This window comes from Armigeres subalbatus, chromosome 3 (genome assembly GCF_024139115.2).
Source record: "Armigeres subalbatus isolate Guangzhou_Male chromosome 3, GZ_Asu_2, whole genome shotgun sequence".
In the NCBI taxonomy this organism is placed as follows: Eukaryota; Metazoa; Arthropoda; class Insecta; order Diptera; family Culicidae; genus Armigeres; species Armigeres subalbatus.
In genome coordinates, this window is record NC_085141.1 from 286,115,972 (window position 1) to 286,140,599 (window position 24,628).

Sequence of the window (24,628 nt, forward strand, 5' to 3'; positions counted from 1 at the left end):
TCTCATTCTGGCACGTAGCTTGCTTTATTGTGAGCCTTTCCACTAGACCGTAAACCATGGTGAATTTGGTCTTCAGATTTGCTTTACTAATTTCTTGATCAACAAGTTTTCGAAATTAGAACGTTGTAAAAGTATAAAGAGAGACTATATAGAGATTTTCACCGGAAGTGACATAAGACCGAATCGCCATTGTGTCGGCTTATGATCAATTATTGTCTATGTTTTCAATCAGAAGGCTAACTGGAGATTTTTTCCCCCAATTCCCCCTGATTTACGGTACAAAGCGGACACCATCACCCGAGATATCATTCGCACCGTAAATATTTGGATCCCGAGTTCCAATAGGCACAGAGTCAATGAATCACGTCGAGCCAGGCGACTGTTTATACAGTTAATTAACAATTTTATTGCTTGTTTACAAACAACGAGTACCGCTATCGAATCCACGGATAGTCAAGATGACTTGTTGTCGATCGGGGCTGGGTTCTCCGGGCCTCGAAGCGTCGGCATTCGGTTGGCCTTTTCTTTATCTTTTGCGCGAGAGCGCCCGAGTGCGAGATAATGTATCTATCAACAACGGCAAAGGAATTTCCAACTTTGTTCTGGAAATTTACAATGTTTCACCCGTCTGCTGTGGGAATGTTTGTAATCTGTTGATTGTTATGGGATTTATGGTTACGATCTGGTAATTGTCCTGTGTATATATTGCGAGTATGAAAATTGCTCGCAGGCTTTTCTCCAACAGCGAAGTAATAACTTTGTATTTTCTTTTAATTTTATCGTGATACATATTTACGTAGCAAATAGGGTTGATCATGTATTTAAAATGTCATCACTAATTTTCTTTCTTTTTTTCCAGGAGGCAAATTTTAATTGATAATAAACTCAATATGTAGATTTGGGAACAAAATGAAAGATTTATCACTTTTCACATTCAATTTTTCAATTATAAATTCATAGTTCTCTACACTTTTTCTCATTGTTAGTCTACCACTTATTACTTACCATCACTCTCCTACATTTCACTTCTCGCTTACAATTTTCCTATCTCACTTCTTTCTTTTCACTTATCACTTCTCAATTTTCATGTTCTTTTACAACTGCCTCCTCAATTCCTTTTCTTTTCAATCTTGGAATCAAATGATATTATTGCGTATTTAACGTACTCCTTTGCGAAATTGTAAGGATGTAAGCGTTGTTATAGTATACAGTGGGACCACGTTTTACGCATTTTTCTTACGTTTTTCTTTTCATGCGGTTATTTTTTGGAAAATATTGACATTTTACGCAGTAATTTGAGCGATATCACTATGGGGAAAAGGGGAGCCATCAATCTAAAAATGAGAATCGGAAAACATTGAAGTATTATGTTTATTAAGTCAAAAGATATGGGCTGTCGAGGCGAAACAAAGCTGACAAAAATTTTAAAAATCATTCTTAGCCTTCATTTGTATTTTAGGAAGCATTTTTTATGAGGCATTTTTTTTTTCTTACAAGCGTCTGAGAAACAATGCAGTTCCACCAAAACTGCATTTGGAATAACAGCAGTTTTTCCTGAAAGTTTCACCAGATCTCATCCACCCTCGAAGGAACTGGTTCGTTCCAGTCCAAGCGATCACCATTCGAGCCTTGCATTGTCCACAGTTGCTGCATTTTGATCATTGCGCCCACCGCCATGGCACCAATAAGACCGAAGGGGTCGAAGAGTGTGGCGATGAGCGATAGGATACGACGTTTTGTAGCCACTGCTGAAGCGTGCGAGTTGCTAGAAAGGGAGCTGGATTTGTCCCATAAGTCACGGTGTTCAGTTCATAGACCGTAACTTCATCCTGGGGTGTGAATCGGTAGAGTATCGACTGCAAAGGTCGATCCGTTGTCGGAACATTTTCGACTTTACGCATGTGCCCTAACTTCAAGTATTCGTCCATAAATGTGACGTACTGATTACGCAAATTGGCATCCCTTGCCAGCCTGCGTTCGGTTCCAAGAAGACGTCGAAATGCGATGTCTCGTGACTAGCCCAATTTGGAAAGCTCGTCTTCGTTTTGACGTAGGACTTACGTCTTTCTCTACTATACTGGGTGTCATTTGGATTTTTGGAAATCGAGAGCGTTACGCTGAAAATGAAGATTTCGAACGTTACTAGCGTCTTTATCTTTCGATGGATTTTTAAGATTTATATATCAATCGACTCGGACACTCTCCAGTAATTTTTAATTGCCTATTTCATTGAAACTTGAGAATATTAACGATAAGCTATTGAAAATTTCAATTTTTGCAAAGACATTTCATATATAACCAAACTAGTCAATTCCTAACACGGACATCGGTATTTCACGGGCCTTCGGGTCCACCGCAAGATTTTCTTCGCCCTCCGTGTGCGAATCATTACAATGAATTATTGGCAGTGGCTAATTTTCTACCCTCCGCTGTTACATCCAGGCGCTATTCGCGCGAACTCGAGCGGTTAGTTTTCGGGAAAACAGTCATCACAATTTGAAAAATAAAACACACGAACAATTCTGATATGACTTGCTAACTTCAAGTCCAAAATCCAACCCCCCCCCCCCTTACAAAAACGTTATTTATAACTACTGGCTATTGTTTACATTTTTTTTTTGAAGAATGTTGCATGCTACCTACATTTACTCTCATGTGACATTCTGCTCCGAGAGCATTCGTACTCTCTAAATAAACAATTATTTAATAATTGAGTCAGCTACTATTTATTTCTAGGCCAGCTTATTCGCCAAGTTTTGCTTATAGTTAAATATCCGTTGTTTTTTTTCAATAGTGGTTGCTATCTGATAAACATAAATGGACAGGTTCCAACCTGTCCAATCTTTCCTTTCGTTCGTTTATATGACATACTTTAAATATAGAAGAAAAATGATGATTATTGCATGACGTTTAGGGTCGCTACATATGCGCAAAATAGCCAGCATGAGTTAACCGCCAGAAATTTGTATGGCGAAAGACATCTAATGCGGGTTTTCTCAAAATAAGAAACTTTTCATGAAAAAATATTTGGTACCGGTTATGTTGGAAGGTGTCCGCTACTAACGCCTACCAAATATTTTTTCGACGAAGGTGCTCAATTTTGAGAAATCGAACCTTAGATGCTTTCGCCATACTGATTTCAGAAAGTTAACTCCTAGTGTGCCGCTGTAAGCACGCTCAAAGTGGGTGATTCATTGGTGACAGCAGCGCGTACTGACGTACTTTTTGCTCGCGCATTTTTCGTTTCGTTCGGTAGAACTGCCGGTGGGTCTGCGAATATGCATGAAAGAATTGGGCGCATTTTTTTGTTATTCTGTGCTTGACGATGGTCGGATGCAGTGGTTGCACGGCTAGAGGCCGATGATGGCTGAGGCAGCAAGGGCAGTGGTGGTGGATGAAGAAGAATAAAATTAGAGAGATTTGGTCTGCTCATCCACGAAAAGTGATTGGTTTCATAATCCACATGATCCCGGGATGGGTACGAGTCATGGCATATGACTGACCATATGTTAAGTTGTGCTTGGTACCAAACGACACGTACATTAAAACATGGTTATACTATGTGAGTTCTAATTCCCCAACAAAAAAAATCAACTACACTGATGAAAATGAAAATTTGATTGAAATAATTACTTTCATTTATTCGCAGAAGGCATTAGCAATTAAAGATGCATAATCAGCAATAGTGTTAATATCCATTTTAGATTAGAAAATTTCGCTGTATTACGCTGTATTACCCAGGCTTCCGGATGGGGATGACTTTCGCTGTCTTCCAGGACAATAGGAAGTAGCTGAACACACTGAACACTAGACACTGATTAAACATCAGCGAGAGGTGCTCAAAGAACGGAGCACTCATGTGTTTGAGCTCGAGATTCAGGATGCTGTCGACGCCTGGGGCGTTTATGTTCTTCGATGATTTGATATAGGCCGTCAGTTCGCCAGCTGAGATCTCCAACTCCTCCGAGAAGTCGTTGGGAACCAACGTGTGGACTGACGATGTTCTGCTGGAATGGGCCGAAGCTTGGATTTTAGTATTTTGGTCATTTTTCAGAACGGCTTAGCATAATCTGGGAGAGTGCGGATCTTATTCGAGAAGTCGTTATTTTTGAGATCCACCATTCTGGCCTTGATAATTTTTGTGATTCGATTGCAGCGTGCCTTAAGCTCAGGCAGTCCTGTACGCTGAAACTGCCTGCGATTGACATTCCGCAATCGAATCAAATCTTTGGTGAATGTATCGATGTTTAAGGAGTTGCTTACCTGCCGAGCCGTCAGGACATGCTGCTCTCTGGCCACCGAGATTGTCTTTTCGATGGCGCACAGCTGGCGGTCGATACTTTCCGGTGTCTCAGGACGCACCTCGTAATCGACGGAGTTGTCGACGCACTGCTAGAACCGCTGCCAGTTCACTCGATGGTAGTTTCGCCGTAACTGCTGGTGCCGATTGACCGAGGAGCCCACTTCCGCCACCACCGGATAGTGATCTGAACTGAGCTCCTGGTGGACGACCGGCTGCGAGACGTGATCATTCATGTTCGTTATGTATAGGTCGAGGGTTGCGTGGATACCGGACCGACTCAACCGAGTGGGGGAATCCGAGCTCAAGATCGTGTAGTGGCCTTCCTCCATATCGTTGCTCCAGATGGTGCCATTTAGATTGCCGCGACTGTTGCTCCAGGCTTGATTTTTGGCATTCAGGTTGCCGGCAATGATATACTGGCCTCGCCTCAGCATCAGCATGACACCCTAGCAGCACAATCCAGACCAATTTGGTTGCAGCAACTCATATGTGACTAAATTTGGTTGTTTGGGGGTCCGGGTAACTTTTGTGCAACATGTGTGCTGCTCGGGCGATGTCCCTCCGATCCATCGCCGGCTTTGGCTTGCGTTGGACAGTACGCCGCGATGAGTGCGATTGTGCCGGCCGAAGTGGTGATTTCTACACCGATGGCCTGATGACACTGAGCTGGAAGCTTGGAAGCAGACGACAGTTGATGTTGTAGCGAGAGCGATGGCCACACCGCCTCCCCTGGTCGGCCGGTCGAGTCGCACGATGCGAAAGTCCGGAATGTTACCGTTCACCTCCGGTTTTAGGTGCGTGTCGGTGATGAACGCCGCGACTATTTCCTTTTCTTCAAGGAAATCCTTCAGCGCAATTATTTTGCTCTTTACCGAGCAAGCGTTCCAGTTGACCAGGCCCACACTAGCAGCCATTTTCGATGATGAACATGCCAAGAGAGAAGACCTGGTCGAAGCGGGTTTTGCAGCCGCGCAGCCGAGTGGCGAGCTGCACGAAGATCGGCATCAGTTGCCCCGGAGTGTATTGCGGGGCAGATTCTTCCGGTGGGACGGCTTCGTTCTCCCACTGCCGACGGAACCCAGGAGGAGGGAGCGGGGGCCATTCGCTGGTGGATGGTGCCGACGATGCTGGAGCTTGGACCGATGCAGCTGCCGCTGCCAGTCGCTTGTGCGGCTGTAGCGGTGGGAGTATTGGAATCACACGACGGGGAGCCGGGATGGCTGGAAAGGAATTTTCAGGAACGATTTCCAGGAACTCGGCTCGCTTTGGGCAGCCCTTTGTAATGGCCCGATGTTTGTCGCCACAGTTGGCACACTTGGGATCGGCCACCTCCATTTTGTCGCACTCGTCAGTCAGATGGGGTTAACCACACTTGTTGCAGCGCGGCTTCATGCGGCAGTTCCTGGTGCCGTGCTGTAAAAAGCTGTGCAATTGAAGTTAATTTAAATAATTTCTTGAACGATGCGCAGCATGGCTTCATTCTTTTCGTTTTCGAAATGGATTAATTATGTTAGGAATTCGAACCGACTTAGGGGGAATGACGGCTTTGGTAGGTTTTGTTCTATTATTGTAAGGGGTTTTTTTTATGATTGATTATGCTCAAATTTGGCCTAAACATTCTTTGCATATCAAAGAATATTGTGGCCAAATTTCATAAAATTTGGTCGACAAAAACCCCCCTGCCAATAATAGAACAAAACCTGCCAAAGCCGTATTTTCCCCTATATTATTTGGACAAGTTTCCAAATGAGTTAATTAAAATAATTTTTAAATACACCCAAGACCATCATGGAGGACAAGCTGCAGCGGAACACTTTATCGCCACGACCACTAATGGCTGAAGAGCCAACGGGAAATTTCGACAATGGCGCATCTGGTAGCAACACTTTGCTAACTCCTAAACGGTAAGTATCATTATAAAGTTTCAAATTAGAGCAACGGAGCTGTAGTCGAGGCAGTATCCGTTATAAATGAGGACCTCTGGTAGTTGAGACAGAGTGTCCATGCCTTCGATTGACTATGATAGTTCTCTGATAGTCGAGACAGAGTAACTTAGATTTCATTTTTTTTTCTGTTGACAGGAAATCCAAAGGCAAAGTTACAAAGAAAATGCTAATGGAACAACTTGAAGCACTGAAGTCCGAATTGGCTATCGTAAGATCCGAAAAAGCAAGCGAATCAGTTGCATCAACTGTGGCAAGCGATTCAGTTCACTTCAGATCCAGTGAAGTGTTTGAATCTAATCAAACAGTACTGTCAAAGAATTGGCTACAATGAATGGCTACAATGAATAACATGTCCTTAGGATCATTGCACATTCCTGAATGCAGCCCATCGGAAGGTGAATCCGATATTGATAAAAAGGCATACGAACATTGGAAAGATGTGTTGATTGCGTCTTTCAATCTTGTTCGCGCTGCAGACGAGCGTGCAAAGATGGATATTTTTCGTATCAAGGCTGGCCCAAAATTGCTGGAAATAATGCAAGGAACGTCGTCCAGTCCTGAAATGCCCAATGAATGTACACATTCATTTTCCAATGCAGTCGCCCGCTTGGATTAATATTTCGGGTCAAGAACATATATTATCGGACAACGCGGAAAACTTATGAACATGGTACAACCCAACGGAGAATTCAACCTTGCTTTTGTAAGACGCGTTGCTGCTGCGGCCAAACTTTGCGGCTATAAATGTGATGAGGAAATGGAGGCTGTAGTACGTACAATTGTGAAGGGTACCTCCGACAGTAGAGTCCGTGTACTGGCCCATAGAAACTGGGTTAACCAGGGTGACTTAAACAGCTTGATCGAAATGGTTCGAGATCGTGAGATGGAACTTTTTAACGAGCAAGAATATCAAAAGCATACTCGTCAGACTCGTCAGATACACGAACGATGTATCGCCGCGGTCTAGGTCGTGGTACCGGAACAAGATACAGAGGGAATCAACGAGGGAGAGGAACGTTTCGGCGAGACCAGGCCAGCATCGAAGGACCATCACGGCGCTCGTGTTGGAGATGTGCAAGCATTTATCACGAGGCTTCAGTTTGTCCGAATCTGGATAAAGTATGCCACAACTGTAAGCGTCGTGGACATCTAGCGCGTCACAACAACAAGTAGGAGCAGGACAGAAGCGTCAAGTGAACGAACCAGCTGATAAAGAGACAAAGCCGAAAATTGCAGCAATTACGCAGAATAGTGAAGAAGATGAGAAAAGGGTACATGATAGTGACGTAGAATAATTAATGAATCAGTTTGAGCTATAATTCGATGTGATTCAGTAATTCAAATAAAATCTCAATAATAAGCTCAAATATATTCACAATAATCCTTGATTTTTTAGAAGAATTAATATTTACGTCTATTTCTGTGCGAAAATTTGAACAAAGTATCGAATATATAGGATCGATTTATATACTACTTACAAGATGAGATGCGAAACGGGGCGAATTTATTAAAAAAAAAAAAGCACAAATTCCCTTTCAAATCGAATAGTCGCGTTGCAATGCAGAGAGTCGCATGCACCACTTGACTAAATTATAGGATAGCTTTTGATATAAGTATATAAAATGTTTTTTTTTGTAACATTGTATCAATTCCAGGAATTCGTGAAATCCATAGGTAACCGAAAACCTGAAGACAAAACTGATGGGAAAATATGCTTATTGCCAGTACGTGATACCTCCGCAGAAGAAGACGCTTATGTAGTCGGACGTGTAGCTAGAACACGTGTGGTATTTTTCATAGACTCCGGTGCTCAATTTAATACAATCACAAATAATACTCAAAGAAACTCCAAGAACTCTATGGTCTGTGTTACAAGTCGGACAAAACACTCCGTGCTTACGCTTCACATGGAGAAATCAATGTTATCGCAACGTTCTCTGCAAAACTATACGTTTCCAAGGATAGACCAGTTTGCTTGGAAAAGTTCTATGTCATTGAAGAAATGAGATCATTACTGAGTTTCAGCACGGCAGCACGATATAGCTTGTTGGACATTGGGTTAAGAGTGCCTGTTGGAACTAACGATAATCATTGGAAGAGCGAATTAGTTACGATGAACAGCGTTTCCAAAAACGTCGCAGAATTCCCGAAGTTCAACGTCCCTCCGGTATTGTTACATTACAATAAAGACATGCCCCAGCGCGGAATGTGTATACGCCGCGGGATTCAAAAGACTTGTACAACACAAACTTGACGAACTGTTGACTTCCAGAATAATTGAGCCAGTGTCAGATAAAATGTAATGTTCATTCTGTTCTTCATTATTAGTTGTACCAAAAGGTAAAGAGGACATTCGATTGGTTGTGGACTTAAGAGGGCCGAACAAATGTATATACCGAACACCATTCAAGATGCCAACATTCGAATCGATATTGATGGAGCCTCATGGAGCCCGGTGGTTTTCAACCATCGACCTAAGGAATGCATTTTTTCATATTAAACTGGACGAACGCTGCCGACATTTGACGTGAATTTCTTCACCGGTGATGCCCTATATAGATGTAGACGATTTCCATTTGGACTCTACAATGCCCCAGATGTTTTCCAAGAAGTGATGCAGTCAGTTATTCTATCAGGTTGCAAGGGTACGGTCAACTATTTGGACGATGTTCTTGTTTTCGAATCCACTAAGGAAGAGCACGACGTGAATTTCAAAGAAGTCATGAAACGCTTCGAAGATCATAACTTCCAGATCAAAGAAAGTAATTGTCTACTCAGCCAGCAAGAGGTCCCATTCCTAGGGTTTGAACTATCTGCTGATGGATAGAGCGTAGGAGAAAAAAAAAAATCCTAGCGATTAGAAATTTTCGCAAGCCGAGGAATCAGGATGAATTAAAAAGTTTTCTAGGGTTGATAAATTACATTCATCGGTTCATTCCACACAGAGCAGATAGAACATGGCGTTTAAGAGAGCTAGCACAGATATTTTTTCAGTACATTCAAAGTTAATTGCCTATATGCCGGGTATTAAGCCACCGGAGTGGAAATTAATTACTAGGGTTAAGGCAGGTATTTTCGTCTTTTCGTCATAGTCTCGAAAATCAATAAAGGAGACACTTTTTTGACAAACTCATTCGTATCAAATCTTAAGCTCAGGAGATACGTTCTGCTATAGTGGAGCTCTAGCGAATGGATGTTGCTTTCGATGGTTTTAGCCCCTATGACGATGGACGGAAATACCTGCCGTGTCCCTATGTCTGAAATTCGATTATGCATATGCACAATATGTGATAGATTTAGTTCGGAAAAGGTATTGGAGGGTAACCGCCCCTTCGGTGGGCTTTGATCCCACGACCCCAGTACGCTACACTCTAACTTTCACCTACTCAGTGACTGAGTAAAATTGTATTGCCATCTCTTTTCTTCCCACGGAAATTTTACTCAATTTACGTCAAAAGCAGGATTACTCATAGTTTTGAGTTGTCCTGCTTTTGAAGAAAATTGAGTAAAATTTCCTTGGGATAGAAAGAGAGAGCAATACAATTTTACTCAGTCACTGAGTAAGTGAAAGTTAGCGTGTAGATAGGTGCATTCCCTACTAAGCTACGAAGGACCTCCGTCGTCCTCCGCAGCTTAGCGGGTACCGCCAACGGGGGTGCCATAGGGCCAAAATGTGGTACGATCCAAGTAAATGTTACAAAGCTCTAGTAGTTAACAATAGAATTAAGTTTTAATTAGTTTGGTACAAGCTTGAATAATAAATTTACCGCTGTTTGGGGAAAAATAATAATAAATAAATAAATAAATAATAAATGAGGGTAATTCTTCAATGTTATATGTTGTTCAAAATTGGCCCATTCTCACTCCACACAAGGGGTGACATTCATTGGGCCAAATAATATAGTTCAGCGGTGACGATGAAACGATTCAATCGTTCATCAAAAATAATTGCCTACATTATGGCTCTTACCAACTATGTAAGGCAAATCAACTAAAGGCTTGACCCAATCTCACCCCTTTTTAGCGTGCATTGCTCGTTGCTACGAAAAACCAGAACCGTTATATAAATATTCATAAAATTCCATAAAACAACAACAGATTATCGTAACATGATAACCAGGTATCCATCGATCTAAAAACTAGTTATGTAATAGATTTGTGGGGCATTAATGACACTATTTTAATACGGGTTCATTCGATCAAAAGTTTTACATTCAAATTCCATTCTATAATTTTGAACCGTTTGAAGTTTTCATCAAAATTCGTAACAGTTTCTGAGATATTAGAAGTTGAAACATTTTTCGTTTTTGGCCCAATCTTACCCCCTAGGCCCAATGTCACCCCGAACGACGGTACTTTATGAAACCAAATTCCCAGCACCAGGTACCAGCCGAACTCTCGCAACACATTTTCAGAACTAACGCTCTCAAATGTATTTTTGTACACATGCCAACCAAGTAGGATGAGTATTTAGTATTGTCCGGCTCCTACACACTTGCTTCATCAGCAACGGCGCTCAATGAAGTAGGGTTGTGTGAGGTTGTACCAGTTGGTCATCAGATCCCGACCCGACCACACAAGCGAAGAGAGATCGCCACTCGAGTTCAGTACATTCAAAGTTAATTGCCTATATACGAATGCAAAAATGATAACTTGGTTTAGAAACCTCGCAGTTAATAACTGTGGAAGTGCTGAATGAACACTAAGCTGCGAGGCGGGTCTGTCCCAGTGTGGGGATGTAATGCCAATAATAAGAAGAAGATCATCAAATAAACACCTACCTGAAATTCGTCATAGTCCTCGATGCAATCATTGCTTGAATCACCACACCGCAGCCGGATTCCGGTCCAAAAACTCTTGTAAGAAAAGAAATTCTCGAAGAGATTTTCAAAATGTTCTTATTTTGGAATTCCGACGAAAGTGTGGAAGAAATTTTTTGACAGATGAAAAAGAAAACGAGAATTTAAATTTCTTCCAATTTTTTGTGGGAGAAATTCTATAAGAGATTTTTCTGGGATGAAATTCGATGGTATGATTGAGTCTTCACTTCCCATAATGGGTGTAAAATAATGTGGAAAATGTTCTCGGTTCCCTAAGCATGCATCTCCCTAACTTACTTACTTATTTATGGATCCTGTACACCTCCGGTGGTGCAAAGGGCCGACTTGAAAGATCTCCATCCTGAGCGATGCCCGGCTATCGCTTTAACCTGTTGCCAGGTTAGATTTCGGTCGACTTCTTTTATTTCTTTATTGAGGCTTCGCCGCCATGAGCCTCTGGGTCTGCCTCTGCTGCGATGTCCCGCTGGGTTCCAGTCTAATGATTGTTTACAGATTTCGTTTCCGCCCCTACGTAGAGTGCGGCCGACCCAGCCCCACTTTCGATCCCGAATTTCTGTTGCTTTCGGCCTCTGGTGATAATGACGATGGAGCTCTTTGTCTGTGATCCAGTAGTGAAGCCACCAGGCCTGAATTATGTACCGCAGGCATCTGTTGATGAACACCTGCAAACGTTTAGTGTTCTCCACTGATACACACCATGTTTCGCTAGCGTATAACAGCACAGATTTCACGTTAGAGTTGAAAATTCGTATTTTGGTGCGTTCACTTATCTGCCTGTTTTTCCAGATATTTCTTAAACTCGCAAAGGCAGCCCTTGCTTTCTTGATCCGTGCGCCTATGTCGATCTTGGTACCGCCGTCTGACGCCATTTGGCTACCAAGATATTGGAAGCTTTCAACATTCTCCACTGGTTGCCCGGCTACTGTGAAACTGGAAGGAGTCACCGTGTTTACATCCAACGATTTGGTTTTGTTGACGTTGATGACTAAACCTGCCGAGGAGGAGCGATCGGCAAGGTCGTTGAGCTTACTCTGCATATCAGAGCGCCGTTGCGCGAGGAGTGCAACGTCATCCGCCAATTCGAAGTCGTTTAGGTGCTCCATGGTTATAGGCTGCCATAACAGCCCGCGGTTTGGTTCACGGTCAATCGCATCTACCAGAATCTCATCGATTACGATGAGGAACAGTAACGGTGATAGAATACATCCTTGCCTCACACCAGCTACGACCCGGATAGGGTCGGACAGGACCCCATTGTGCAGCACTCTACACGAAAATGCCTCGTACTGTGCTTCGATGAGGCCGATGATTTTCTCAGGAACGCCCTTGCGTCTCAGGGCGCCCCACATATTCTCGTGATTGAGACGGTCGACTCTTGGAATTCGTTGACCTGCTCCAAAATGATGCGGAGCGTGACAATATGGTCCACACAGGATCTTCCGGCACGGAATCCGGCTTGCTGCCGCCGGAGAGTCGCATCGATCTTCTCCTGAATCCGGGCTAGGATAATTTTGCATAGAACTTTGAGAACGGTACACAGCAACATAATGCCTCGCCAGTTATCGCATACAGTCAGGTCACCCTTTTTGGGCACCTTCACTAAGATACCTTGCATCCAGTCGACCGGGAAAGTTGCGGTGTCCCAGATATTACGAAATAAACGATGCAGTAGTTGAGCGGATGTCATGGGGTCAGCTTTGAGAATCTCGGCTGATATGCGGTCGACCCCTGGGGCTTTATTCGATTTCATGCTTTGGATGGCTGTTTGAATCTCTAGCAGTGATGGAGCTTCGGTATTGACACGTGTTATACGTCGGATCCTAGGCAGATCATGCCGAGGTGGTGATGGCCTGGTTGGCACTTGAAAAAGTTGTTCGAAGTGCTCGAACCAGCGTTTCAGCTGGTCAGTTGGGTCGGTCAATAACTGATCATTCGCGTCTTTCACAGGCATCGTTGCATTCATCTTCGCCCCGCTTAAGCGTCGTGAGATATCGTAGAGGAGGCGAATGTCCCCGGTTGCGGCGGCTCTCTCTCCTTCGTCGGCCAGAGAGTCTGCCCACGCTCGCTTGTCCCGTCGACATGAGCGTTTTACTTCCTTCTGAAGAGCCGTGTATCGTTGACGGGCTAAGACTTTGGCTCCTCTGGTTTTCGATCGCTCTATCGCGGCTTTGGCTTCTCTTCGCTCCTCTATCTTTCTCCAGGTCTCACCGGTGATCCATTGTTTTCTCTGGGTGCGTAGTTCGCCCAGATTGTTCTCGCTGGTGGCGATGAAGGCATTCTTGATGGCGGTCCATTGGTCTTCCACGCTGCCACCTTCCGGAATATCTGCAGCACGCGTCTCCAGTTCTTCAACGAAGGACCGTTTCACCGTGGCATCTTCCAGTCGGCGTGTGTTGAATCGTCGTCCAACTCTTTCCTCCTGCCGACGAATCCGCGCAATGCGCAGGCGTATTTCGCCAATGAGGAGGTGATGATCAGACGCGATATCGGCACTACGTTTATTCCGTACATCAAGAAGGCTCCGTTTCCATTTTCGGCTGATGCAGATGTGGTCGATTTGATTTTCTGTAAAGCCGTCACGGGAGACCCACGTGACCTTGTGAACCGGTCGATGAGGGAAGAGCAAAATTCTGCGAACAGCTCTCCGTTTTCGCTCATTTCTCCGAGACAATGGCGTCCCATAATGCGCTCATGGTTCGAGTTGTCGGATCCGATCTTCGCATTGAAGTCGCCCAAACAGATCTTGATATCACCCTTCGGAATTCTATCTACGACGGCATTGAGTTGACTGTAGAAGTTCTCTTTGTCTTGCAGATCGGCAGCATCGGTTGGCGCATAACATTGGATTATAGTAAGGTTTCGGACCCGTGTTCTAAATCTGGCAACGATTATCCTTTCACTTATAGGTTCCCACTTCATAAGCGCAGAGTGTGCCTGAGCACTTAGTAGGAAGCCAACTCCGCGATGCCGGGGAGCGTGTTCACCTCGTAAACCAGAGTATAGCAGAACTTGTCCCGACGGCGTTCTGTGTTCTCCAAAGTTTGGCCAACGGACTTCACTCAGTCCCAGGATCTCAAGCTTCATGCGGCGTGCCTCATTGGCAAGTTGTGCCAATTTACCCTGCTGTCCTAGGGTTAAAACGTTCCATGTTCCTATTCGTGTCCGTTGTTTCGCGCTAAGAGTCGTCGCCGTAAAATCAGTCCGTATTCTTTCATTATCGGATTCTCGAACAAATTGATGTTTCGGGAACAGTAGGTTGTTGGCCCAAGGTTCCCTATCCACCGGGATGGGGCTGCCATCTTAGGTATAGCTTCCGGGGAATAGCATTTCATACTCAGCCGCTGGATGCCAGAACAGACGCTGTTGGAGCCGCACCTACTTGGTGGACAGACGCTCGATCAGTCGGGTCAAATTTGTTTAAAGTCCTACCCAACACCAGGACTAGGCTAGTGCGCTTTGAGCGGCACACGGTCGCTTTGATAGGGCCTGCTTGGGGACACATGCAGCTTTTTATAGAAGTTCAACAGAGCCCACTGTCGAACCCCACCACATCCTAGGCAGACCCCACAGGACGCACCCTCTCACTCTAGCTGATGTCAGAAGGAAAACAGTGCCCAGGCTGCACTACCAGCTAAGTACGCAACCCTTAGCTGGCGGTCAATTGTCATCGGAAGACCCGTGGAAGCATGAGTATTGGAACTTGTGAGGACCAGAGCTTTGTTAGGCGCCCCTTCCCGGATGTCAACTCACCATTTCGCAGCATCTCCCTAAGCATGCACTTAATTGCTACTCAAGATAAATATTTATGCAATGGCTACCATAGAAAAGCTTTCAATAAATAACTGTGGAAATGCTAATAGAACGCCAAGTTAAAAATCAGGCCAAGTTCCAGATGGAATGTAGAGCCATTGAGAAAGAAAAAGAATCGTGTTTGATTATTTGATTACTAAAGCTAAAGCTAAGCTAAAGCCAAGCTAATGCCAAGCTAAAGCCAAGCTAAAGCCAAGCTAAAGCCAAGCTAAAGCTAAGCTAAGCTAAAGCTAAATAAAGCTAGTTAAAGCTAAGCTAAAGCTAAGCTAGCTAAAAGCTAAGCTAAAGCTGCTAAAGCTAAGCTAAAGCTAAAGCTAAGCTAAAGCTAAGCTAAACTAAAGCTAAAGCTAGCTAAATGGTAAAGCTAGCTAAGTGAGCTAAAGCTAAGCTAAAGCTGGGCTAAGCTAAAGCTAAGCTAAAGCTGAGCTAAAGCTGTGGTGGGGCTAAGCTCAGCCTGGGCTGAGCCCTGAGCCCAGCCTGTGAGCAGGGAGCCCGCCCAGCCCGGGCTGGTGCCTGGGCTGGGTGAGGCCTGGCTGAGGCTGGCTAGCTGGGAGCTGGGAGTGCCTGGCCTGGGAACAGAGCTGGAGCTCAGCCTGGGGTGGGGTGGGAGCTCAGGGTGGGCTGCCTGGGGCAGCTGAGCCTGGGGGTGCCTGGGAAGCTCAGGCTCAGGTGGTGGGGCTGGGGTGTGGGGCTCAGCTGCTCAGCCAGGGCTCAGCTAACAGCTGGGGCTCAGCTGGGCTAAGCTCAGCCTGCCTCAGCTGGGCAACAGCTCAGCCTGCTGGAGCTGGGCTAAACTAAGCTAAAGCTAAAGCTAAACTAAGCTGCTAAGCTAAAGCTAAGCTGCTTTGCTAAGCTAAAGCTAAGCTAAAGCTGTTTAAAGCTAAGCTAAGCTAAGCTAAAGCTAAAGCTAAAGCTAAGCTAAAGCTAAAGCTAAGCTAAGCTAAAGCTAAGCTAAAGCTAAGCTAAAGCTAAGCTAAAGCTAAGCTAAAGCTAAGCTAAAGCTAAGCTAAAGCTAAGCTAAAGCTAAGCTAAAGCTAAGCTAAAGCTAAGCTAAAGCTTTTGAAAATGTATCCTCAAACGTAACAAAAAATCACCTCGGCCCAAGAATTTCTTCCAATTTTAACGCTATCATGTTATTTATAATTCTCTCGATTTCAAAAAGGGGAAAAAACATTGTTTTTAAGTGTTTGAAAGGAATTTGGGAATAAAAATGATAATGAATAATACCATCTGGCATCTTGTTGTCGTCGAACGTGCATATTTTTGTTAACGTCGCCTTTTCTACCGTCCTGAGAGAGAATGAGAGATTAAGAATCTTAATTTAAGATGTTGAGAGATTGAGCGAAAATCGCTTATACTGGGAATTGAATTTGTTGGCCGGAAAATCAATCGCTGTGGTTAAAATACGTTATACACCTCGTTAATTTAAATCAAATATACCAAGAATAGCTATTTTTAAGCAGAAGTGAACCCCTTTGCAGTATTACACGGTCCACAAAGTCGTACGCATGTTAGGCTGAAAATGGAGTAAGAAACCCTAAAGACAGTTTAAAAAAAGTCTGCGTCGACTTTTGGTTTGTATTCTCATAGTACCTTTGATTGTAAGCTCATAGTACCTTGGGGTTTTGAGTGTTCCTTGTACACAATTTTCTGGAAAACACTGGGGTTTAATAATAATAAAACTATTGGCCATTGATATAAGCTGTTCAAAAATATGGTTTTCCCAAATCGTCAAAAACGGGGGGCTTTCATTTACCGAGGGGTTGTCCAATAGTAAAAAAAATGTATTTTTAAGTATATTCAATAAATAAACAAATCCACAAAATTTGGTCCAAATCAGTGTAAGTCGATTACAAGTGGTTGGGTCAGTGAAGGGGTCCATCTATTTCATCTATTTCATGCAATGCCGTATCGCTAATTGAGTAACATTCGAAGATTATAATAATGGTTAATTGCTTTGGTTAATTACGAAAAGAAAAGTATTGCTGGATGAATTTGGTTTAATGAGTATTGAGTACCTATTCTGATTTTGTATTGAAATTTATTCTCTTGCTCCAGCGCGAACAACGGTTAACTTAACACAAATTTATTCATCGACAAAGCGCAACGTATAAATTTTGCTTCCACTGTGACATGCATGACGAACTGTATCTGGAATAAATATAAATCTCCCATAAATTTATCCGCCAGTAATATGAATATGATGATTTTCAACGCTCATTAATCGATCTGCCCAGCCTTTTGTGCGAGAAGTGTGAAAACTACCAATCGAAAATGACCACGATAAGCTGCCTCTAAATGGCACACGAAATGCCAAATAGTGCCGATTTAATCCGAAAATATTTGGAAATAATTTGAATTGAATGTGGGAAGCGGAGTTTAGAAAAATAAATAATCCCCACGTATTCAACTGCTCCACCCAACGAGCTGCGGAATCCAATGAAATGGCTTAATCGGACCGTGTCTGGGTTTGGATTGGCGATGATTGCTGATGAGGATTTAATTGACGGACATCTGGAATTTTCAGTACGGTTGATCGTCGATGTGTGAATTGATTTCTATACGTTCAACTGGTTCGCACAGCGGGCTACGACGATACGTGGTTGGAATATTGAACAACCCATCACGGGCTGACAACTGGATGGGACTGCACAGCACTGCGCCATCGATGGGCATAAGAACCAGGGTGTTAAGCAATCAGGATCGGTATTGGAAATTTGAATCGAAAGAACACGTCTATGCCATTCATTAGGAAGCAATTGTCGGGGATGTGATATGGAACCACTCCATTTGATTTGGCAGTAGAAGTGCTTGTTAGTGACACCTAAAATTTTATTGAGTTTCCAAGGAATGAGCCGGGATAGAATTCTTGCACAATTCCAAACCCCTTTTTACATTAGTATTCTGGGAAAATATCGTTTTGGTTAGATGGTGACAGACATTTTTTTGATTATTGAAGTGGTTTGTAGTGCTGACGTAGGTTCAATGAGTCTCCAATTCTATCGGATTTCTGTGACTTGTACTTAAATTGTTTTAATTATATATCTATGTACACTTGAGTGATTCAAATTTGAATTACTCTCTGTTCCTTATCGACGAAAATTGCTTATTTAATGTTCCATCCAAATGGACAGTTGATTCTGATGTATTTCGATTTATTTTTTAGTTTGGAGACCGAGATCAAAGTTTCATATACTAATCCGTCGTTTTTTTTAGAATTATTCAAAATGAAAGTACAACAACATGTTCTGTATTTTGAGCTTTTGCGATCTTCATTTCGAGTCAAGTACGACACACTGAAGACGGCCTTACTGTTGAGGTCGAAATACGTATCTGTCAAAGGTACAATCAAGTGGTGGAATTAAATGGAATTGTATAAACTCATCTTATGACAAGTAATGTTTTGAATTTTTCTCTCGTCTTGAAAAAAGACCACCGAGGGCAATATATTTTGGTCTGTGATAATTTTTGGGATTCATTACTGCAGAATGCCAAAATAAAATTTAAAATTGTGATTTTTTTCCTAGCAGCTCGATTGGAAGTTTGATAGACTATTCTTAGAATATAAAATGCACATAGACATTTTAAAAGCCGCTTACATACTTACTGAAAATAAATATTTAACTTGTTCCTTCTTACAACCCATATGCCTTTTTCATAGTCACACAGGAGTTTATGTAGGTGTATTTTGTGATCGTTTCATCTCTGTACATGTCGCTCATTAAATATTAAACAGTTGTTGCCTTATCCAAACAAGCATATGTACACGATGTTCAAATGCGGATATCTTCAAAAGTTTGTGGATGTCGGCTGACCTCCAATTTCCCAAGCATGCAAGCCTTGTCTTATCTACGCATAACTACTCCGCACCTGTTCGTTACACAATGGTTCAATAGAGAAAAGTTTCAGTTGAGATTTAAATTAGGTGCAATATTTATCCAAAGTAGCTTTCTCGCTGTATTTGATGCCGTACCGAAAAGTTTGAACTTATTACAACTGCCCTCTGTGTGCTCATCGGAGCTGCGTATCGCCTCTAACGAAAAATCACTCTTTCTCCGTATATCCACGTGTGGTTTATTTTATCGTGGGATGGCGGGGGCGACAAACAATTACCCTATCTTCCCAGATGGGCCCAAAAGCATAAACAAGCCAACAGATCGGCAGCGTCAAGCGTTTGGTTGGCGGCGATGCATAAAGTGAAACGAAGGGCCGCAAAGACACTCCATCGTTGCATTGTGGCCACAGTCAGCGCCATGGAGGCCATGGATGCTGCCCACGGGTGTCACCGTCGTGCATCGCCACCGTGTCTCATCAGCAGGCAACATCGTCATCCTTATCATCAAAGGGAAAAGTTCAATCCCGTATCTCGCAGTCGTAGAACCGTGTGTTATCTTGTTTTCCTTGTTTTTTTTTAACTCCCTGTGGAAAAGCCGACTTCATATGGAACCGTCTGCCACCATTCGGATTGTCAACTGGCGCGGATCTTCCGGGTGGAGTGCACTCATAAGTGGCTGTTCGGCATGCAGTAAAAAGAGGTGCTTTATTCTTTTTTGTCGCTCCCGCTCCCGTGTCGGCTTTGATAAATGTACTAATTTAGACATTCAAATAAAAGTGCGACCTGCGGCGGCTGATATGCCTACGTTTGTTTTATCATATGATGTAAAGTTTACTAATCTGGCCCACGAAAGGGTGCGTGTACCGCGCCGACAAAGGATGTTCCGAACAAACATATGAAACTTTTATGCTTTATGTAATCTATTTAAAAGTAGACAACTTTATTTTGGAATACATAAGTGTTATTGTCGGAATTTAATTGATTTTTTGGGGGTAATGAAATTGTGTGAATTCCCTTAAAAATGTGCACTTTTCGATACAATCATATTCAGAAATAGGTGATTGAAATTCAAAAGATTCCCAAAAACTTATTAGAGTCCAAAATCCATAATATATGAAAGTTCAAATCAACTCGAAACATTTTGAGCTCAAGAATTCTCCTTAAAATGTTTGTAATTTGTTTGAAATTCCTTTATTCAATTGGTCGAAGTTCAGCCAAATCACACCAAGCGCCATCGACAAATTACCGATTTTTCTGCTCAAACTTTCGTTTAGCAGATTTAATTGATACGAGACGAGCCAGCCTCGGGCTGAAAGTCTCGATAATAAAGACAAAAAAAATTAATTGATCGCAAATCGCATCGAATATCCCTCAACCCCATAACTGAGGATATTCTACTGCAAATGTATGCTTAAATTGATATGAAACTATTTCCGTTGTCCTTGTACTAAGCATATGCGGTATTTCGAAAAATTTCATTTTAGGGCATTCGAAACGAAATTCCGCCGAATTTCGCGAAATTTGAATATGGCGAAATCAGATATTCTGATTTCGTTTCGTATCGTTTAATTTCAAAAATTTCGACAGAAAAATCATGCTTTTAACGAAATTAAACGGAATTTCGCGGAATTTCGAAATGAATTTCTAATATTTCAAATTTTCATATCATAAAAAAATTCGGCTGCGCACTGAATAAAGCCATTCAAACTCTATTTAAAATTTTATACATATAAATTCCTTCACTAAATCTCATCTTCTTCTTCTTCTTATTGGCATTACATCCCCACACTGGGACAGAGTCGCCTCGCAGCTTAGTGTTCATTAAGCACTTCCACAGTTATTAACTGCGAAGTTGCTAAGCCAGGTTACCATTTTTGCATTCGTATATCATGAGGCTAACACGATGATACTTTTATGCCCAGGGAAGTCGAGACAATTTCCAATCCGAAAATTGCCTAGACCGGCACCGGGAATCGAACCCAGCCACCCTCAGCATGATCTTGCTTTGTAGCCGCACGTCTTACCGCACGGCTAAGGAGGGCCCCCCACTTAGCCACCACATTATGCAATTCTGTATCTTCAACAGAAACGCATATAGCTTTCCACTTAAAAATTTCAACAATGTTATGTTGAAAGTGTTCAAGTATGAAACGTAATGCATATCTGCTGATTTAAATACTATTGCTCAGTAACGTAAACATAATTTGTACATCTTTTCGTTTTGTTATGCTCTATTTTTATTTAAGTTGACTGAGTTGTGTAAGTAATATGTAATGTATTATGAGGCGATTGTTCGATCTGTGCGCTAGTTGTTGAAAGTCTTTGATAAGCGAAATATTCCTCACTGGTCTACTGAGTATTGTCCGTTTTCCGTTGTCTTTGAAAGATTCAGTTTGAACAACCATTGTTTAAAAACAGTGAAATGGAGATGGTGATGTTTCAGGGGGCCTTCCTTAAGACGCGCGGCTACAAAGCAAGACCAGGCTGAGGGTGGCTGGGCTCGATTCCCGGTGCCGGTCTAGGCAATTTTCGGATGCAGAATTGTCTCGATTTCCCTGTGCATAACACTGTGGAAGTGCTGATTGAGCTGCGAGGCGACAATGTTCCAGTTGGGGATGTAATACCAGTAAGAAGAAGATGTTTTAGAAGTTTTTCTGATTTAGTTGATTTTTAGATTGCAGATTTAAGAATGCTCCAGATTTGAGGCATTCTTTAATATCTCATTTATTTCAGATTCTGATCTTATTGTGATGACCAAAAATTTTACCTTCAGATGTTTTTGATTCTGTATAGGGTAAATCATTCCGTGCCGATAGTTCGAACGAGCCAGACGTGTGTGCTGTGTCTCATCGCGGGTTTTGTTCGGTAGTGCGTGTCTATTGTGTGGTGCCTGCCTACGGATCCAAGGCGATTACTGTCGGCGAGCGAAGTAGCTGCTTCTGGCGACGCCAGTGAAGCAGGCTATTGTTTCTGCTGCTACCTACAGCAGCAGCGCAGATAAGTGGAAGGCATTGTTTTATTGTTCTCCCATCTCTCTGATACAGAGTGGGATTAATTATAATACATTAAATTAGTTTTTTTATATTTTTTCTAATTTGCTATTAGTTTTAAGTTAGTATAAGAATTAATAGTCCTTCCACCTTGCGAGGTGAGAATGGAGGCAGAGACTATGGGGGCGGTAGTCCTCTGAAAGATGTCCGCACACGATTGTACCATGCGGCTTCGCCTGGGCCTTGGGTTGTTTACTTTCGGCAGAAAGTGAAAAGTCTAGACTTTCTCGGCATTAAGCGAGATTTGACGCGTCGTTTTACGAAGCTTGATTTTCAGTCAGATCAACAGGAACAAGCTACGAATCACCGCACCTACATATCAGGTGGCGAACGAAATTGCTAAAGACAAGGCCTACAATGTTGAATATTTGGTTTATGTCCCTCGCGGGAGGTCGAAATCGAAGGTGTGATCAACGCAGCGAGCCTGACTTGCAAGGATGTACTTGCGGGAAAAGGCCGCTTAAAGAACGCAATGGAGTCTACCGTGGATATTCTGGATTGCAAGGAATTGCACTCAGCAACCATGGTAGATGGCAAAAAGGTATATTCTAAGTCAGGCTCGCTTCGGGTGACGTTTGCCGGTTCGATTCTCCCAAAATATGTCGATTTGGAGAATATGTTGTTTCCGGTGCGTCTTTTTGTACCAAGGGTATTTAATTGTACCAATTGCAAACAACTTGGTCACACTGCCGAGTTTTGTGACAACAAACCACGTTGTGGTAAATGTTTCAAAAGACATCGGGAGGAATCCTGCCAGCAACAAGCCACAAAATGTGCTTATTGCGGTATGGCTCCTGCCCATGGTTTGCAAGATTGCCCGGTGTACAGAAAGCGCACCCAAAAAGTGAAGCGCTCGTTGGTACAGCGCTCCAAGCAGACTTATGCGGAAATGGTTAAAGCGCAAGACACATCCGCCGATACCACTGCAAAGGCTGCTATTTCAGCTACCGTTCAAGTAAGTGATTATTATGATTCCATATGCATTGACGAATTGGACTCTGACACAGCTGATATGGATGATTCTACGGAGGTACACGTGCCCGAAAAGAGGAAGCAACCGTCTTCCCCGGGATCGCGCCGTAAGAAATTAAAAGTCATCCATAAAAGTTTGCCCAAATCTGAAGGCAATGGGGGATTATTTAAAATTCCGAAGCAACCTGTCTTCACTGCTCCTTTGGATCCATCTTGCAGCAAGACATTCCCGCCATTGCCCAAAACCGATGTTTCCAAGAAACATCCGGCTAGGAGAATCAATGAAAGAAAAACTTCAATTCGTTCTTCCCAGAAAAGTACTCCGTCCAAGCGAGGATTGATCTCCTTTAAGGACCTTGTGGACCGTTTTTTGAATTTATTCAATATTCCGAATTCATTGAGGCCAATCATTGACCTCTTTATACCAACAGTGGAAAGTTATCTGAAGCAATTGACTGTTTCATGGCCCCTTCTTGCAGGAATTGTATCTTTCGATGGATAATACGGCTATTACACAAGATACAATCACTGTGCTGCAGTGGAACTGTCATAGTCTTAAAAATAAATTAGACGTGTTCAAGTTTTTGATTCGCAATTCCGATTGCGAAATATTTGCACTCTGTGAAACATGGCTTTCTTCTGAAGATGAAATCAACTTCCACGATTTTAACATTATTCGCCAAGATCGGGATGATCATTATGGTGGCGTTCTTTTGGGGACCAAAAAATGCTACTCCTTCTACAGAATTCCCATTCCGACTGTTCCCGGCTTAGAAATCGTCGCATGCCAAGTAAATGTGAAGAATAAAGACCTTTGCATAGCTTCAGTGTACATTCCTCCAAATGCCTCTATTAATCGTCGACATTTTTGGAGCGCAGTCTCCCTCCTATCATCTCCAGTATTGATATTGGGTGATATGAACGCACATGGTATTGGATGGGGCGAAACGTATGACGATTATAGAGCGCCTATTTTCTATGATTTGTGTGACGATTTCAATTTGAATATTTTGAACACTGGTGAAGTAACTCGAATAGGACCAAATGGTCAACAAAGCCGTATTGATCTGTCTTTATGTTCAAATTCACTATCGTTAGATTGCACGTGGAAGGTTATCCAAGATCCCCACGGTAGTGACCATATGCCGATAGTTACCACAATTAAAGAAGCTATCAACAATCTGAGCCAGTTAATGTTCCTTTCGACCTCACGAAGAACATTGACTGGCAAAAATTTGCATCGGCGGTAAATATTGGTATTGAATCAACTGATGTTCTTCCACCGCTGGATGAATATCAATTCCTTACCGAATTAATTAAAAAAAAGCGCACTAGAAGCTCAGAAACGACGCGTTCCAAGTACAACCGTCATAAGAAGACCAGCCACTCCTGGTTGGGATGATGAATGTACTAAGTTGTATTCTGAGAAATCTGATGCCTTCAAGGCTTTCCGTAAATACGGAAGGTCTGAGCTTTTCGAAGAGTATTTGAGGCTTGAAAGAAAGCTCAAAAATCTTCTCAAGGCTAAAAACGTAGCTACTGGCGACGTTTTGTCGAGGGACTATCGCGAGAAACCTCAATGACAACACTTTGGAAAACGGCCCGCAACATGCGGAACCGCACTTCCACCAACGAGAGTGAAGAATACTCCAATCGATGGATATTCAACTTCGCAAAAAGGTCTGTCCAGATTCCGTACCAGCAGAACCGCTATTTCGAGAATCAGTCAATGATCCCGGTTCTTTGGGTGGACCATTCACAATGCTGGAACTTTCTATGTCTCTTCTTTCATCGAATAACTCTGCTCCGGGATGCGATAACATCAAATTCAATCTTCTGAAAACCTCCCAGATATCGCAAAAGACGATTAC